This window comes from Dasypus novemcinctus, chromosome 9 (genome assembly GCF_030445035.2).
Source record: "Dasypus novemcinctus isolate mDasNov1 chromosome 9, mDasNov1.1.hap2, whole genome shotgun sequence".
NCBI lineage: Eukaryota > Metazoa > Chordata > Mammalia > Cingulata > Dasypodidae > Dasypus > Dasypus novemcinctus.
In genome coordinates this window covers 122,477,765-122,483,768 of record NC_080681.1, presented here as the reverse complement: position 1 = coordinate 122,483,768, position 6,004 = coordinate 122,477,765, and the positions used below count along the sequence as shown (strand labels likewise).

The window sequence follows — 6,004 nt, the reverse complement described above, 5'->3', positions numbered from 1 at the left end:
CCCCAAAAAGAGCCCTGTTCAGGCCTCCCTATAGTGTAGAGCTGATAGGGAACTTAAATTAAATATCCTCTAGACATGACTTCTCAGACAACTGGAGAGATAAGAAGAGGGGGAAATCTTACCTCTTGGGTTAATTCCTCCTTCAACAGAGACATGTAGGCTGCCAGGAAGAACACCAAGTACCTGGAGTCCTGGAAGTGGACTACCAACCTTCAGACCCTGGACCTGACACTAGCTCTCAGACCTGGGGCACGTCATCTTGTCTCTCCAAGGCTCCACTTCCTCTTCTGCAAAATGGGCACTTGGGCAATAAAGGGCTGACCTTTCCCAGTGAAAGGTTTGGCCCTTTGCCCTAGTTCCTGGGAGATCACCGCTAAGCCCTTGGAAGGGTCTTCCTGATAAGAGGGTCTTTGTTTACCTGGGGTCTTTGGGCCAGCCCAGATAGTCTATGTCAACAATGTGATTTATGGTGCGGGGCCTCTGCTTGACCTCTGGAGGGGCTCTGAAGACTAAGGCAACCAACCAAACCAATAAAAACTCTGGGCACGAAGGTTCAGGTGAGGTTCTCTGGCTGGCAGTACTCCATGCGTGCTGCCACATGTAGTTACTGGGATACGTTAGCCCTGTCTATGAGTCTACTTGAAGCTCGCACCAGGAACTTTCTTGGCCTTTGCCCGATGAGCCTCTTTCCTTGGATGATTTTAATCTGTATCCCTCCCTTGTACTACACCATAACTGTGACAATAGAAGTTTGGGAGAGTTCTTTGGGTCTTTCTGGTGAACTATCAAACCCAAGAATGGTCTTGGAGAACTCTGAACACGCAGTTGACATCAGAAGTGAGGGTGATCCTGGGGACTACCAAACTTTGTACTATAAAAATAGCACCTCCCTCCTTGGGTATCAAGAAGATGAAATGAGACAACGCACGTACAGCCCTTAGCACAGGACCTCGCCCAGAAGAATCCTTCAGTAAGGATTGTGTGTGTTACATCACGGTGTCTTCTCTTTGGCTACAGGTGGAGAGCTGGAGCACACCTGCGGAGTTGGACTCCTGTGCTACATTTATTGCTGTGGGGTAGGAGACGAGCCATCACACCTCTGGACCTCAGTTTCCCGTGCTAAAAGCCAAGCTGCCGTAAGGTTAAGTGAAAAGACACCAGCCCTGAAGCCAGGCCTGGTGACGAGCCAGAGGACCCAGGCCCAGCCCTGACCCTGCCATTCAGCAGCCACGTGACCTCCAGCACCGGGCATCCTCGGAAGCCCCCCATCTCCTTGATGGGAGAGCAGGAGATTGAAATGCATGGCCCAGCAAAGGCTTCCTGGCTTCTGAAATTACCCAAAGATCAGTCTGCTTGGTGGGGAAATGCCCAAGGCCTGGCGTAAGCCATAAAAACATGATTTATTTACCTGTCAAAACTTCAAGTGCTGGGCTTGGCCTGTCCCTGTCTGACTTGAAGGGGAGGGTCCACGTGAGCACTTGGACACAGGCAAGACAGACGGCCCTGCAGGACAGAGAGAAGGGGGTGGGGGGCACAGCTGCGGGCTACCTTCAGGGACCAAGTCAGGGAAGGACCAGTAAGCAAAGAAATAAAATAAAATAAAATTTAAAAAGCAAAGAAATAAATGAACAAAGTTAATTTCAGATGATGCTCAAGACCGGAGGAAAATAAGAGAGCAATGTGGTGATTCAGCACCCCTTGGTTGGGAGCTGGAGGGGGAGCACTGCAGACGGGGGAGCAGGTGTAAAAGATGATTTTTCTGAAAAGATAACATCATGACTCCCATAAAGATTTAAAAAAAAAGAGCCGTGTTAAAGATTTTATTTACATCATTATTTATGAAAGAGCCAGGCAGATGTTACGGCCAGTTCAAAGGAGAAATCAAAGAGCGAACACATTTACAGATCAGGAATGTTGAAATGAATTTGCAAATGGACGTGAAACTGGCTTCTTCCACTCTTGGAGGAGGGAAGTCAATCGAACCTCCCCTGGCAAAATTTATTTGCATGTCCACAGACAAGGAGCATTTGCATTGCCATCATTCTCTGCAACTTGCTGCATTGTAGAGTAGCCCAATGGCTAAACAATGCAGCATCTTCCATTGGAGACATTAAGTATCATTTCTACTTATTTCAAATTTTCTTGTGTCAGGTTAGGGTGAGCCAAGATGCTACACCAAGGAGACCTTGGTAGCAGGGAGGGACCTTCCCGGCACAGGGAAGATTCGGTGCAAAAGTCTACAACAGAGAAGGAGTTTCGAGCTTTTAAAGAAACAAAAAGGTCAATGGGGCTGGAGCAAACAGTGGGAAAGAGGGGAGAAGGGCAGCAGGTAGGAGCCCTACAAGCAGGACTCAGGAGTCGGGGTGCAGGCTGGGATTTTATTCTAAGAAAGCTGGGAGGCACTGGAGGACTTGGAGCAGGGAAGGGATGGATCTCATCTCTGTTTTAAGAGAATTTCTCTGACTTCTGAGACAAGTCACAAAAGTGACTGGAGGCAAGAGCCTAAACTGCCCAGAGAAGAAGTTTGCCTAGGGTGAGCTCAGGTAACAATCCTGGAGCCAGCAATTGGAAAGAAGGACTGGCAGTAACAGGGAGCCATGGCACAATATGGGGCAGTGGGAGTGCCAACTGGCTCAACCACTTCAAGAAATGGTTTGGCAGAATCTACTAAAATTGAACCTACCCTACCCTATAACCCAGCAACTCAATCTCAACAGAAACGTGACTTCATGTGCACCGAAGACATTTGCAAGATGGTTCATAGTCTTAGTTATTTCCTAAAACTGGAAACTACCCAAATGACCATTGAGAGTAGAATGGATACACTGTGGCCTGTTCATCCCTGGAATACTATATTGCAATGAAAAGAAACAGGCTCCTGATACCTGCAACAACGTGGATGAAAGCCAAAAACATTTTGCTGAGTGAACAGAGCGGACAGAAAAGGGTAGACACTCTTTCATTACATTTATAGCAAGTTCAAGAACAGACAAAATTAGCCTAAATTTGGACCTTTGAGGAGGAAGGCGAGAGTATGAATGACTGGGAAGAGGCCCCAGGAGGGCTGCTAAGGTGCTGATGTTCTGTTTCTGTCCTGGCGGTAGTGGTAGGTGTGCTCCTTCTGGAACAACTAACTGAGCCGTGCATTTGATTTCAAGGGGAAAATTGTGAAAGACTTTGAAATGGACGAAAAGTTTTTCTAGGTTTCTTCAATGGAAAAGCTGGGCGTTGTCTACGGCATTCTTCGAAGTTACCTGATTCTATGGGATCTCTACCCCTTCCACTGTCTTGGAACTATTTTACAATTCTGTATGCTTGTAGAATACAGGTAACAATGCAAATGATTCTTGTCCAGAAAAATGCAAATTGTGCCTGAAGAGTTGCAGTTGGTTATTGACCTATGCCTATTAGTCAATTTTGCAAATTCGCCCCAGCTTTCCTGACTAACCTATGCATGTGTCTGCTCTTTGGAGTCTCTATTGAACCGATTGTAACATATACATATTATTGGTTCCCTCATCAATTAATAAGGGAAATAAAGTCTTTCATATTTGTATGAAAGTCTTGATTCTACCCTCATTTTAAAAATATCCTTTAACAAGATCGGTATGCTTTTCTGTATGTGTGTTAGTCTTGAAAAAAAATAAAAGGCTAAATTTAAAAAGGCAAAGAAGGACACTGTATTTCCACTGACTGCTGCAATCAACAGACTGGTTTATTTGGTGTGGTTTTTTGGTTTGTTTTTTTTAATATATATATACAGACATTTTTAATTGAGGAATCAAAGGAGAAAAGGAGAGGAGAAGAAATCTTAAAACTCAGCCCTGGGGTGACAGCACTGAGTCCAATACAGAGAGCGACAGGTGACTGGCCAGGAACTCTTAGAGCAGCTTCTTTTTTTTTTTTGTCTTTATTTATTTTTTTAATATTACATTAAAAAAATATGAGGTCCCCATATACCCCCCACACCCCTCACCCCACTCCTCCCCCCATAACAACAATCTCCTCCGTCATCATGAGACATCCATTGCATTTGGTGAATACATCTCAGAGCACCACTTAGAGCAGCTTCTTAACAGCAGGTGCAGGGAAGCAGATTTGGCTCAACTCATAGAGCATCCGCCTACCACATGGGAGGTCCAGGGTTCAAACCCAGGGCCTCTTGACCCATGGGGGGAGCTGGCCCATGCGCAGTGCTGATGCTTGCAAGGAATACCATGCCACCCAGGCATGTCCCCCACCTAGGGGAGCTCCACGCTCAAGGAGTGCACCCCGTAAGTAGAGCCGCCCAGCATGAAAGAAAGTGCAGCCTGCCCAGGAATGGTGCTACACACACGGAGAGCTGATGCAGCAAGGTGATGCAACAAAAAGAGACAGATTCCTGGTGCCGCTGATAAGAATAGAACCAGTCACAGAAGAACACACAGCAAATGGACACAGAAAGCAGACAACTTGGGGGAGGGAGGTAGGGAAGGGGAGAGAAATTTTAAAAAAACACAGCAGTAGATGCAAAGCAGCAAGACATACTGGCCACTGGAAACATTTTCTTCTCACTTTGGGGGTGAGGCAGAGGTGGGAGACACAGAAGTCCCTGTCTCTGGGCATGGCGCCACCAGCACTGCACTCTGAGGATCTCCAGGCAGTTGGTGTAGCAGCTGGCGAGCCAAGTTGGGCTGCGTCGATGTCCACCGCACATTGTTGATCTCTCCTTCGGCTGTGTAGGTCAGGAGAGGGTCCTTCATGGCACAGGGCATTTGCTGGATGTCCCAGATGCGAGCCTGATGGTCATCCGCTGCAGTACAGATGTGGCAGGATGAATGTGCCATTGACACACGCTCAGCGGTTGTTTAACCTGGCAACAGATGTGCACGGAACTCGCACATCCAGAACGACCAGCTCCATTCCAGCCATGGCCATGGTGGCCAGGTAGTTAGGGTCCTGCGTGTTACAGCAGAGACGAAGCAGCAGGTGGTGCTGTGGGGCCTCGTAAATAATGGTGCTGTGTTCTAGATGGCTGAGGTCAAACATCCACAGCGAGACGTCGGCGCCCACGGAGGCAAACCTGTCCCTGCCACCCCCAGCCCGGCTAAGGGGAGTATTACAGACTTCTTTGTAGTGGGCGCTCAGCTGGGTCTTCACATGACCAGACATGAGATTCCCTCGCCCTAACACCTGCTCTGTCACCAGAGCCCAGGAGGTACAAGTCCTACCTGTGCTGGAAGTACCTAAAAGATAAGGCTTCACCTCATTCCAGACAAGGAGGTCAGAGGAGCCCGGAAGTCAGAGTTCTGTTACTATTTAGCAAAAAATTGCAGCCTGGGCTCTGCTCCACCAACCCGCCACACGGAGATGGTTGCCACCTGTTGCTGTAGGTCTGGATAGGCGCCTTCTGTGTTGGGGGTCCACGTGAGCTTCATGGTGGGGTACAGATGGTCAAAGGTATTTTGGCAAATAAGTTCTGAGCTCTCCTCATCTAAACCAACAAGCTGAACGCGCGCCTTCCTGCGATTCCAGAAATGCTCGGATTTCTCCGGGGGATCTTCAGTAGCACGACGGGCTTGGCTCCAAGTTCCGTCAGGTCCCATCCCATCCCTTCCCCACAGGGGAGCTCAGGGCCAATGCTGCAGGCTGGCCTCAAGCCCGGGGCGGGTCAGGGCCGGCGCCTGAGGCACAGTCCTGGCAGGCCAGCTGCCCACACCCAGTTCCCCCGTGAGGTGGCCGGGAGCACGAGGGAGAAAGACGGGCCGTGGCCCTGCTTGGCCGCTGGACCCAGCTCGCAGCACCGCCGCCTGACTTCATTCATTGAATTCCAAAGCCAGCGTGGCTTTGGCGACACACGATTATTATTTGATTAATTCACCTAACAAAGGCCTGGCTGGGGCAACTGGGTTTGAAGTAAGGTTCTCTGGGGGTGAATAAATCTGAAACTAGAGCCGAGGAATAAATCGGGAGAAGTGGCTGCCTCCGCTGTGCAGCACCGCCCCGCCAGGGGCTGCCTGCTTCT

General features: G+C 49.0%; 1 pseudogene; it reads right to left on the bottom strand.

The window, feature by feature from the left end:
- Positions 1 to 5,585, bottom strand: part of LOC101445080 (DDB1- and CUL4-associated factor 7 pseudogene) — a 6,567-nt pseudogene extending 982 nt beyond the window's left edge.
- Between the last annotated feature and the right edge of the window lie 419 nt (positions 5,586 to 6,004).